The following is a 14148-nucleotide window of genomic DNA, read 5'->3' on the forward strand; positions in this document are numbered from 1 at the left end:
AGCCTAACTTCTTTTCCAACCATATAGCTCCCTGATATCACTTCTCTTACATTATATTTGATTCATAATGTATTTTGGACCACTCAGTACCACAATGACCCTCTTCGTTGTTCTTTAGAGGCTGTATTATTCCACTCCAGGAGAAGAGGTTGTAGATGGCAAAGTATCTAGATACCACAGAGGCATGTCAAATGGGGAATGGGTGAAAGAACTAGATGTTTAGCTTAGGGAAGATATGATTAACACAAGACATGATGTCTATCTTCAAAAGTAGAATGGTTATGAGGTAGAGGTTATAAATGCCTCATGCAGTTTTCCAGAAAGCAACTGGGAGCAATGCATAGAAATAACAAAAAGGGAAGTTCAGACTCAACATCAGAAAAAAATTTTCTATTATATCTGTCAAAAAGGGGAATGGGCTGCCTTGTGATGTAGTAACTTTCCCATCAGTGGAACTATTTGAGTAGAACCTAGATGACCAGCAGAAAGAGATGTTAGAAGGGATTTCTGGGTGGAAATCTGAACTACATGAACACAGAAGTCCATTTAAACTCTAAAATTGTACAAAGGTGTTCCACGAGCTTAGTGTATTTTATATGTATTTTGATAATTCAATTTCGATATAATGTTTTTTCTTTTTTAATCATTATTTTATTTATAATTTTATTTATGATATATGCACTTAAAATATTTTGAAAAAAGTTTCACAGGCTTCACTAGATTGTTGTCATGGAGGTCCATGAATCATAAAAGAGGTTAAAAGCTTTTGTACCAGAGTAAATATATCTAGCATAATAATGATGTATTTTCCTATTTGTACATTATAACAACCTTACAAAATAGATACTATTATTGTTCCCATTTTATTGATGAGAGAAACGTTCAATGATTTGTCTAGGGTCACACACTATGATTAAGCATCTGAGAACAAATCTGAACCTAGATATTCCTGACTGCAAGTACAGAATTCATCTGACTGCTTCACTTAGCTGCCACTTCTATGGCATAGGCAAGAGCTACAAATCCTGTTTTATAGATGTAAAAACAATGACACAAAGAAGATCAGTAATTTTATGAAGAGGGGCAGCTAAATGCCTCAATAGACTGAGAGCCAAGCCTAGAGTCTGGATTCAAATCTGGCCTCTGGAACTTTCTAGCTATGTGACGAGGGCAAGTCATTTAACAGAAATTGCCTAGCCCTTACCACTCTTCAATCTTAGAACCAAGACAATATCAATTCTAAGACAGGCAAAGGATTAAGATATATGTATTTATATGTATTTTAAAATAATAATTTTCTGAAGAATAACAATAGTTACTTCATCAAGACAAGTGAAAATCTTACCAAATGCATGATCCAGTCTACCATTTCATTGATTTGACTACAAAGCAACTTCATGGTTGGTGGGACAAGGGCATCGATTGATGCCTGTTATATGTCAAGCACTTTACTAAGTGTTTTGTTTTGTTTTTACAAATATTATCCCATCTTGATCCTTGTAACAACCTTTTGAAGTGAGTAGTACCATTGTTTCCATTTTACAATTGAGGACACTGAAGCAGACAGAAGATAAGTGACTTGCTTTGATTTACTCATTTAGCAAGTGTCTGAGTCCACATCTGAATTCGGGACTTTACTTTAAGTCCAGTGTTCTATCCATTGCATCCACCTAAAAAACGAGGGGTAGGACTAGATGGTCTCTGCTATTTTTCAGCTTTGACCCATGATAATCTGTTTTCATAATTGTTCCTCTCCAAAAGGTGTTTTTGTTTCATCTACACTACAGTTATTAAAAAAGTGAATTGAAAAGAATTGTGAGCAAAAAATCTCACTGATGTTATCTGAGATCTGAAGGAAATGACTTGGAGTGAGTGACCTTAGAACACTGATTAAAGCATTAAACGTGATTAAACTTTCACATTCATGGCATGTGAGGAGAAGACATGAAGACTGACAAAAATAAACAAACAAATAAATAAATAAATGCAGTCAGAATAGTTCCCTGCCAGATCCCCAGCCTGTCACTTTCTAAACAAGGAGATGATGAAGGATATCAAAAAGACCATAGACCAAATTAACAAATTTGTTTGCCTTTTGACAAAGTAGAAGAATCAACTCTCCCATGAAGGTTATAGGGAAAGATACAAAGGAAGACTAAGTCCACAAACCTGGCACTTTCAAACCCCTAGTATCTTTTTGTAAATTTTATTTTCTAGATAGCATGTCAATTAATTGCATTATGATTTTTAATATCCATTTCCTGATGCTTTGTAATCCATATTCTTTTCCTCTCTTTCAACCCTTTCCTTTCCCCAAGAAGGAAGATAATATGATACATATATTATCATATATCATATATATATAAAACATATTTCTCTGTTTGGCTCATGTCTGACACATATAATAGGATTTCCCTAATTCTGAGGCTCTTAGCTAATTATGAATAAATTTATTAAATACAAAATATTTTATAGGCTTTAAAATCAAAGAGGAACAGAGACTTGTGAGAATTGGTCTAAGAGGCATAACAGGGAATAATTTGAAAAACTAAGCAAGAAGTAACAGGACATTTTTTTCCCCACAAAATAATCAGGCTGAAAGCAAAGTTAATTGGCTCCCTTAGGAAAGATAACAAGCCCTGATATTTGAGAAATATAAAGATGAAATTAAAAAAGAAACAAAATATTCCAATAAGTATAGAAAATATCTGATATTATAAAAGAACAGAGAAAAAAGATAAATTATTCATTTTTGGCATTTCATTTTCTTGACATGGACACCTCTTTGTTGGGAATTCAAGAGGGATTCAGAAATTCACTGGGATTCAGAGGGATATACAGTTTATTTAATTTTAAACCTGTAACTCACCCAAGGGCCATGAATGACTGTTCTAATTTTGGTTCAGATTTATCTCTTAAAGTGAATTCACATTAGAATTATGTTAGTGATCCCTTTCTTCCTCCAATACCTAATTGTTATTTGGCCTGCAAAGATCTATTCCAATGTACCAAAATATCATCTTTTTAAAACTTTTAAAAATAGATATATTTTGTTTTATACTGCTTTCATTTCTACAAATATCTCTTCCTCTCTCTCTACCTAGCAAATTATCCATTGTGGCAAAAGTTTAAAAAGAAGGCAAAAAACTCAGTCCAGGAATACTAGCCAACATATCTTTTGTGTCTGAAAGCAAATAAAATATCCTATACCTATATTCACTCACTAACAGCAAAGGCTGGCACATTTACTGAACTCTACTGTAGGGTTGATTTTAAGTGTAATGTCTATACATGCAAAATTATGTAATTTTAAATGTTTAGCAATACTTATTACTCTTTGGGCATTATTTCCCATCAAGGAAGCAAGTTCCTTATTTCAGTTGGTTCAATAAACATTTATTTATTTTTCATTGAAAAATAAAATATTGTTTCTGATAACTGAGATGAGATTTCAGGGACATTTTTCATCATGGACAAGAGGGGTTTTATTTCCTATAATAAATAACAGCCTAAAATCATGAGAATAAACAAACAACTAGTTCTATACTAAGTCTAATGTTGCCATATAAAAAGGAATCAAAATGGAAGAAAAGAGGGAAGATGGCCAGAATAAGAAGAAACAGAAAAAATATTACTTGGTAAATAAGATATTTTATATGTTATTATACAAGAGAATATAATAATATATAGTAATATATTATATATAAGATTTATAAAGATGAAGTAGAAACAATATTAACTTCTATAAAACTAACTCTTCAAGTGAGACTTCTGATTAAGGTCAGAAATTCTCTATTATTTTTGTTCAGGGTGAAGATTTTCTTGAGAGAGTATATATAGCCTAGGTTATCATGTAGAAACTCTTGCAACATTTTATTAAAACGAGATACGATTATTATTACAAATGCTTATCATCATAGTTAATAAATATCAAAAAATCAAAAAGTTACATTAACTATTTCTATGATAAAACAAAAATGCTAACTTTTCCTATCAGATTTGTGCCCATGGAATTCTAACCAAATATCCAGTGCTACCAAATGTTTCTTAAAACAGTAATCTGCCCCCTCCCCTGGTCATTTCTAGGAAGCTTACCAAAGTTCCTTAGGCAATAACCACATGTGACAAACCTGAACAGAAATATTCCAAGGGGACTGCCAGGCTCAGAGCTGATCATTTCATGGATGCACCATGTTTTCCCCACTTCCACCTATACATATTAACATTTTTATGTGGGTGAAATCTATTTTAAAAGATTAGCAAGGACAGCCTTGAAAAGGAAAAGAGGAGGATATACCACCAAAAGGTAATTTATATCCTGAAGGAGAGATGTGAAAGTTAATGTGGAAGCAAGAGATATGATGAGACTCCAGTCCCTGTATGCTTTGAGCACTAAGTGTATACCTAACAACACTATAGATTTTTTTCTTTCTTTAAAAACAAAAAACTAAACTAAACTAACAGGAGGTCTATTTTTTCCCTCCTCTCTCCATTCATGTATTTCCCATATTTATTTAGCTCCAGCTACATGGTCCCTTCAGTGATACAGAACTGTCCTGAAAGTTCAAGGTCCAGGGCATTTGATCTGATTTGCTGATGCCCATTGGAGAGTTCTGCTACCCATCACCACCATTCCTCACTTCTCCATCTCATTCCCTATCCCTGGCAAAGAGAATACAGATATCTGCCTATAGCCAATACCTTCTACAAATGGATGTTCACAAAAATAAAATTAAACTGTTAAAAGAACCACAGAGAAGAGGGAGCCCATATCTGATTTCCTACATTTTTTGTTTCTTTTTTACCTTAAAATATTAGCAGAATTTCATGTCAGTATACAGTGGCAACCTACTTAATAAGAAATAAGAATTACAGTCTGTTAGTTTTAACCATCTGAAACACAGTCAAAAACTCAAAAGTAAACAAAAAAAGTCTCTAACTTGTTGAAGTAACTGTTAACGAAGCCCATGCACTTTTCTTGTAGGGGAGGTTTGAGTTCATCATTCATTAATGCCAAATTATCCAAAAGGCATGCTAAATTAAAAGCCTAGGTGGACCTCAGAATTAATAGTTAACCTGAATCCTACCATAAGGTCTAGAAAACTTTCCCAACCATAAGCCTAAGAACTACAATCCTGCTCAGTCTGAACCCATTCACACTGTCCTCCTCTTTTGAATCCTTTATCCCCTTCATCATGTCACTGATTTCACCCAACCAAACTTCAGCCTTGGATTACTTCCACCATTTCTCACTTTGCTCCTACTCACATGCTGCTTTAAGGAAAGGAGGAAAGGAGAAAAGGAGAAAAGGAGAAAAGGAGGAGTAGAGGTGGAGAAATCACATAAATATTTTCTGACTGAATTCATTATAAATTTATGCTACATAATCTCATCTGGGTCCTCACTGCTGTTAGGCAATCTAATTACACTTCTCTAATCAACTCATCTTCCTCACTTTCACAGTAGCATTTCCAAAGCTTCCTCCTTAGTCCTTCCAGGGCTTGCCTTCCCTCCAATCTCTCAACTGAGAATCTTGTCTCATTTTTTGCAGAAAAAATCATCCATTTCCTGTGACCTCCCTCTTCTTTCCCCTTTGTCATTTTCTATCACTCGGGTGCCTCATATAATATATATGAAATTAAATATTTATTGATAACTAAAGCAAAGAAGAGGTCATTAAATCCATGGGGATTGATGAAATCATCAACTGAAGTAATGTAGAGGAAGAAGAAGAGAAGGCAGAGATCATAACCCTGAATGACCCCAAAGGTTAGAGGGCATTATCTGGAGGAGATTCCAGCAAAGGAGTATGAGAAGTATTCAGAAAACCAGGAGAGAATAGTATACTGAAGACTTAGAGAGAGAAAAGAGTATCAAGGAGGAGAGAGTTATTAACAGTGTCAAAGGCTGCAGAGAGGTCAAGAAGAAGGAGAAGAGAGAAAAGGCCATTGATTTGGCAACCAATAAATCATTAGTAACTTTTGAGAGAGAAGTTTTAGTGGAGTGATGATATAGGAAGCCACATTGTAAAGGGTTAAGGAAGAGAGAGAGAAGAGACAAAGTACAGGCTCTTGCTATAGACAACCTTTTCAAAGAATTTAACTACAAAAGGCAAAAGGAATATAGGACAACCACAGTGGGGATGGAAGGATCAAGTGACATTTTTTTCAGAATAAGATACGTGGGTGTGTCTGTAGATAGTGGGAAATGAACCAGTGTGGGGGGGGGTGAGGGAGAGACAGAGAGACAGAGAGAGAGAGACAGAGAGAGAGACAGAGAGAGAGAGAGAGAGACAGAGACAGAGAGAGAGAGAAAGAGAGACAGAGAGAGAGAGAGAGAGAGACAGAGAGAGACAGAGAGAGAGAGAGAAAGAGAGAAAGAGAGAGAGAGAGAGAGACAGAGACAGAGAGAGAGAGACAGAGAGAGAGAGACAGAGAGAGAGAGAGAGAGAGAGAGACTAAAAATAAATGAAAGAATGGGGATAACAGAGGGGACAAATCTGTTGAAAGATACAGGATGGAATGGGTTAGTAGTAGAGAGGGATAACCCTAATGCAAATATTAATAATATGGAAATAGATCTTGATCAATGATATATGTAAAACCCAGTGGAATTACTTGTTAGCTACCGGGGGGGGGGAAGCGGAGGGAAAAATCATGAATCATGTAACCATGGAAAAATATTCTAAATTAATTAAATAAATAAAAATAAAAATAAAGAAATAGCTATGTTGCTAATCCATACGCACAAAAATAGTCCTTAGGAAACATAAAGTAATCTGTTATAGGACTATATTTAGAATTTAAATGGACCTCAGAAGCCATGTAATCTAATTCCTATCTGAAATATGAATCTAAAATACCTAATTTGTGGATGCCCAGTTTTTTGCTTAAATGTCTTTAATAATAGGACAGACACTACCTAGAAAGACAACCCATTCCATTTTTTGACAGCTCTAAGTTTTAGAAATTCTTGCTTATATTCAGGAAGCTGAAATCTGTCTCTCTGTCACTCTGTGTCACTTAGTTTAAAGTTTTGACCTCGAGAACTATGAAAAAAAATAAAACAACCACCTTTCTGCTAACTGCCAATGACTCATGGGTATATCCTAGAATACACCAATGGCTCCATAGATAGGAAGCTGTCAATTTTTAATAAAGAGGTAATCTGACTGTATCTCATTTTAGTTTCCTTATTTTAACATTATTTTGGTTGAACAAGAAATCTGGAACATGGCCAGCTTTCAGTTCATTCTTGAGATAGCTAAAATGTAATCATTCTATCTGTTACTCATTTTATGGCTCACCTGAAAACTGGGTCAGATTAAGCTTATGATCTCCTATGTGGAGAAACAAAAAGCTTCCCTCATAATGTTGGCTTGTTAGAGATTTTTAACAGTCTTAGAAAATCCATTTACTATCAGTGCCACCTGTAAGTGTTGCTTTTAAGGACCACTCCAAAAGCTAGCATATAATATCCAAGAATTTGTTATGTTTCTTCCCCTTTGTAGAAGAGAGGGGACTGGTACAAAATAAAGAAGGAAAAATGAAGAAATTACAATAGAGCTAGATTTTAAGATACAAAGAAGAATAGTATGACTCTTCCACTTAACTCCAAACATAACAAATCTGTTAATTCCAAAGAGAATCTAATTTAATGGCAAAAGTAAAAAGAAAATTTCTTTGTTCACATGCAAATTATTAAATCACATCTGAACACAGGTTTTGCATAAAGAGAGTGAAAGGGAATGTCATAGACTTCTTGCTAATTTTAGCCTTAAAAGCAAATTTTTATTTCTTTTCCTTTAATCCAATAGAGGAAAAACATGAAGAACACTTCAGTCACAAGTATGCCTTAGATTTTGACTTTGGAAAAGCACAACCAGAATTTACTTTGACTAAAAGGTTGTTTAGTGGATAGAGATTTGGACTCAGTGTCAGAGACATTCAGGTTGGAGTCCTTCTTTTGATAATACTGGCTATGTAGCCCTGGGAAAGTCATTCCCAACTTCAGTCAATAGGTCTTTTAGACCTCTTGGGTACTTAATCAACCTTATCATTCACAGATTAAAATGGGTCTGAAGAGTAAAATTAGTTCAGGGTTAGAACTAAGTATTAGAGAGATATTAGCAGAATGGATAATCCATTCACTCTTTCACTCTCAGAAAAACAGAAGGAATGCCTATGCTCAAGACCAAGATCTTGTTCACAGAAGATTATCTAGCACAACTTTGGAAAACAAAGGAAAACAAAGAACAAATCACTAAAATGGAGAGATATGGTGGTCTGTTCATTCAAGGTCATTGAATAAATAAATAAAAACACAACTTTGGTCCAAGCTCAGAACTTTTTTCTAGCAAATAATATCTAAAATGTTTCTTGGGAGAGAAGGATCATTAGGCTTAATGTAAGAAAGTCTGTGTTCCAATTCCAGCTCTATTCCTTACTAGTTTCCTAAACAAATCTTTGTGCAGTAGCTCTGGGCCTACAAATAACACAACTTGTTATAATTCAAGTTTCCATCTCTTGCTATCATGAAGCTTGTGTTATTGTTTTAGATAAGAGGTAAATAACAATGGCTGAAAAAATAATCCAGTAAACTGAAAATCCATTAAATCCACAAAATTACTTTATCTGAATTTATTCGGTTGCCATATTGCCTAGGAAAGTAAATACCATTTCCATGTAAAATCCTGAGGAACCTTCATTTTAATTGTCTAAATGCATTAAAGTACTCTACAAAGTAGCACTTACTTGCACATGCACAGTTTTAAGATAGAATGAGTTAATGGCTTTCCTCTCCTGAATTCTTTGTTTCTAGTATCCCCTTGGGGCTTCATTAGCTATTTTAACTCTTCCATATTTTGGCTTCTTTTTTTTTCCCTTAAACCTTACCTTCTGTCTTATAATCAATACACTAAGCATTGGTTCCAAGGCAGAAGAGCAGAAAGGCCTAGCAATTGGTGTTAATTAACATGCCCAGAGTCACACAGCTAGGAAGTATCTGAGGCCACATCTGAATCTAGGACCTTCCATCTCCAGACTTGGTTCTCAATCTATTGAGTCATCTAGCTGCCCCTTATTTAGTTTTTATCTTCTGTTTTATTCTTCTTTTTCCTGCCTTGATTTCTTTTATTTTTTTCTAGATAATTTTCTATATGCTTTAGACTTTTACTGTTTATTTTATCTTAGTAAAGAATTTTTTAAAAGAACTAAATAAATTAAGAGGAAAAGAGAACAAGGGATAGTCTCATTTTAAATATTCCATTGTTTCATAAAATTTAATAGGATAAAAATATGGCCTTTTAATGATTTTATCTCATTTACTTACTATCTTTTTTCACAAATGTAAATATTTGTGATAAGGCTAAATGCTTCATGTGTCAATTTAAAAAGATATGTTGGTCTGCAAATAATCCTTTATTAAAAAAGGTGGGGGGGTCAGCGGAATAGCTCAGTGGATTGAGAGCCAGGTCTAGAGACAGGAGGTTCTAGACACTTCCCAGTTGTGTGACCCTGGGAAAGTCACTTAACCCCTATCACCTACCCTTACCACTCTTCTGCCTTAGAGTCAATACACAGTATTGACTCCAAGACAGAAGGTAAGGGTTTAAAAAAAAAAAAAAAAGCAAGCCTGGAAAACCTGTATCATATACTGGCTATGACCTGGCATGATTTAGAGAAAAGGTGTTAACCTAAATTGATAAAAGAACTTTCCTCACTCAGGAGCTTACTGTACTGGTGATATGGCCAGCCTACCTCCCAACCTTATTCCCTTCTAATGCTATCTGGGGAAAATGAAAGCAGCTATATCCTTTGGTTTCTACAATTATAATTTCACTAACTATCTAGGAAAATGTTGATATAAGCATCATTTTTCAGAGAATTATGTATTACTCTATCCCAGGGATCTGCAATGTATGGCTCTTGAGCCGTATCTGGCTCTTTTGAGGGCCAGATATGGCTCTTTCTGCAGGAGCCATGAAGTCAATTTTTTTTTCAGGAACTGTTATAGGAGCGCGCACTGTGAGCACTGTATGGCTCTCACGAAATTACATTTTAAAAAATGTGGCGTTTGTGGATCTCACAGCCAAAAAGGTTGCCAACCCCTGCTCTAGATATTCAATAACAAAATACATATTTTCTCAGATAGCTTCCAAAATGATCTTCTTTTCTATATATGACACATGTGCTAAAACTAAATTTAAACTTTATCTAATGTCAATATTAGCAACTAAATCCTAGCATTTCCCCAAGGAAATCAGTTTCATATCAACTTTTGGAAATGTACATATTTGGCAAAATTGTTCTCACTAAAATAGCAAAATTATCATTCATCAATTATTAGCACTGGAAATGTATAGACAATCTCTAAATAAAGTTGATGATTTTATCTCTTATTTCAATCAAATAAAATGTTATCCTGAACATCAATAGATTAACATCAAGATCAGCTATTTCAGATTTGACTTTAACCAAAGATGGGCTTTTGAGATGATATGTACAAAATATGTTACTAGTTTTAAAGTGTGCATTTAATGGAGTCCTTTTTTTCCTTTTGATCATTTTAATGACATTCTGAACCTGTATTTTACCAGGAAGGAAAGAACTATTAACAATAATAAATCTCTATAACTATTTGTATGTATGTGTATGTATGTATGTATGTATGTATGTATATTTTTAGCATAAAAGGTCAACTTGAAAGACTTCACCTATATAAGGATAAAAATGAGTGTATTAAATAAGACATACTTGCAATATGAGAAGTAATTTTTTTCAGAAATAAAATATTAAAGATAAGTAATTTACCTTATCTCTGTGACTAGTGGTATGTGTGTTCAAAGAAGGAATAACACAAAAATGTCCATTTATGTCCATTTGTCATTAGATTACACAGATTTACATCCTGTATAATGATTTCTTTGAGTAACACAACTATGAAATAAGTGCCTTTCCAGTAATTACTTCATTTGGAGGACTTTGAAGATAGCATTTAAAGGGAAGTACAATCAAGCAGAGAAAAGAGCTTATGTTCTTAGCCTCATGAAGTAAAGCAAGGATTCAAGAAACATGTTGATAGTGGGCAGACCAGCAACTAGAGGGGAAGATTTAAATTTATTCCGATCTTGAGTCTACAATGCCCAGTTTGAATGGTAAATTTCAAATGCTCTATTGATATAAATAACCATTTTAAAGGATAAGAAAAAAGGGAAATAAACAAATAAATAAACAAACAAACAAATAAATAAATAAATGTATAGTACTACTCACTCTACAGTGAGTAGTACTAGTTTCTAAGTAAGGCACTCAATCTTAGATTCCATTAGACTCATTTCAATTAAAATATAGTAGACAAAAAGAATGTGGGCTCAGTCACTCTCTATCACATTTGATCAAAAGTTTTTACTGTAATTCACCCAGGCAATAGAAGTTCTTACTATCATAGGTGTCTCAAAGCATAAATACAGATTTGGATGTTCTTAAAGTGACTTCTACAAGCTGTGATACAAAGAAGTCCTTCCACAGAACTCTTGACCAATTTTCAGCAGTGAATGACTTACTGAAGTCATAGACTGACACTATTGCTTTTTCTGGTAAAGTCAAATCAATCTAATTATCCATATTCAATGTTTTAAATGGGAGTTTGGCAGAATAAATTATTCCATCAAATCATCATCATTCTTGCTTTTTTTTTAAATCTTATACATTCCAGCTGAAATGCTGTTTATTTATGGCTTAGTAAAAGTCCTGGATAGCATATCACTTAGGGCAACCCTGCATTCAAGTTGAATACTATGTAAGAATATTAATCTTAATAAAAGGAATCAAGTGTTTCAGAAAGAAACATCTAAAGCTTAAAAAATAACCAGCAATGTTATATTTCAAGGCTGCTTTATTGAATCTACCAAATGACACACACACAATACCACTATGGCTAGAATACTTTCATTATCAATTCTAGTCATTTCTCAACAGGATATCATATAATAGAGAAAAAATAACAAATGTATCAAGGTGTTTGGAGTATGGAACATGGAAATGACAATGGGAAGGAGAAAATGTATCTGTTTTGACAACAGTTCAGAATTTCACTAACACACCTCCCAAGGGGGAAAAAAATCACCAGTTAATGTCAGTCAGTTAACTTAATGCCCTCATTAAATATCCTCTAATAAGATATAAGAGGCGTGCATATAGACCTGGTCTTGGACCAAGAGAGATATTGGTGCAAGTCCTATATTTAACCCACACTTGCCATGTAACCCTGGGCAAGTCAGTGCTCTAAAGACTCCGCTAAGACTAGAAGTTGCTTGAGTAGAAGTTCATAATGAAAACTGACACTTCTGTAATTTATAATTTTAGAGATTTAACTGAGAAAATGAGAGAATGAGGGACTTATCTAGGATCACATAGCTAGTATATATAAAGGGCAGGACTTGAACTTAGGTCTTCATGATTCTACAACAAAGCATATATCCACTGTTATTCATAGATGGATATATATATATATATATATACACACATATATATAGTACATGTAGTATATATGCACATATATAGATACATACATATATATGCCATAAATGGATAAATAGGTATACACATATAAACACATTGCAATAATATGCTGGTCTCATATGTGTATGTATTTATATATGTATATATTGATAAACTTGCATTACATAGACAGGTTTTATAAGATTAAAATAATTTCATTTAATATATTTTCATGAAATATATTTATTTCAATAAGCAATGTGTCTGGATGGGGAGAAAGTAAGGGAGAGACAGAGAGAGATGTATGCATTTTCTAGTAGTCATCAATTATTAAATATTCACTTGAATTGTAACGGTTACAAATTTATAGCAAAGCTTTATTGTTTAATAGCTTTCTTCTCCATTTGCCATTTGAGAATTACTGTATTTGGTTTCTCAAAAATAAGAAACATGCACACACACAGTTCAACCATAGAAAATTGTATTGAAGTTTGAATGACAAAATCTTAAAATCTCTTGTTGATTTGATGGTGCAGTTCTAATTAATGACTTTTTGTCAGTATAAAAGAGCATTGAAGAAAGACAATCAGAACATGAACCAAGGCACCCTGACTTTGCTTTCCATTTATTTTGAATAAATGCAGTTTTATCTTCCAGCGATATTTGTCCAGTACTTTTCATGACATTACTTTATGAATTCATAATTAAATACCTTTAGAAATTAAAAGCTCTAACATTATGTTCTGTAAAATTTCCTAATTGTCATGAGCTCATAAACCTCAATTTACATCCTTTCTTAAATTCTCTAGTTTTCAGTGTACCAAAATTAGAACCCTTAGCCAAAACATGGATATTACAAACCATTTCAGCACTTCATTGATTAAACGATGGGAAATGATGCCAACAAATTGAGCTGGGTTCTTCCCCAAGGAAGTCTGAACAATGACAACACACTCTCATAGACACCAAAAGGAAAGTGACTTCTCTAAAAGACTGTTGGCAAGAATAGCATTGTTATACCTAATTGACAGGATCACATCCTCCTGATGTCTGTACTTTGATGTCAAAGAATGCATGTGTACAGTTTTTTCGGGCAATACCACATCAATACATATTCACAGAAGGGAAGTTGATTCTTTCCTCCTCATTTTTTGACCTTCCCTCTTCAGATCAAACCACTTAATGACAAGTAGGTGTCTTAAACAATGCCCTTCACTCCACCTTCTTTCACTACACAAAACCACTTTTGTGAATGCAGTCTTGTTGATATCATAAAATAAAAGAGACTAAACTAGAAACAAGCTTCTGATCTTCCCCCCAAAATGGTATATTATGGAAAGAACAAAATTGGTCATTTCATCACTATTGTGCATTAATATTCTTGTTGAAACATTTCTGTGTCTTGTATCTGTATTCTTAAATAACATGATGTCAAATAAAAAATAGAAACATTATCTTCATCTAACCCTTGTTGCAATGAAAAGCTAAAGAGTGAAATTTCCTTTTTTAGTCATTTTCCTATTTACTCTTTGCAAAGAAATGGACAACTTTATTAAAATTTTAGAAACTAGTTTCTTGCACAATATTTTTTTCAAAGCAGAATACAATTTATTCAACCAGGCATGGTTATGATGATATATATATATGC

The 14148-nt window shown here is 33.7% G+C and overlaps 1 protein-coding gene across 2 annotated transcripts in view; it reads right to left on the minus strand.

The window, feature by feature from the left end:
* Nucleotides 1–14148, minus strand: part of SLC8A1 (solute carrier family 8 member A1) — a 415876-nt gene that overhangs the window by 370689 nt on the left and 31039 nt on the right. The window lies entirely within an intron of this gene.

Source organism: Gracilinanus agilis, chromosome 2, assembly GCF_016433145.1.
Source record: "Gracilinanus agilis isolate LMUSP501 chromosome 2, AgileGrace, whole genome shotgun sequence".
Classification (NCBI taxonomy): Eukaryota; Metazoa; Chordata; class Mammalia; order Didelphimorphia; family Didelphidae; genus Gracilinanus; species Gracilinanus agilis.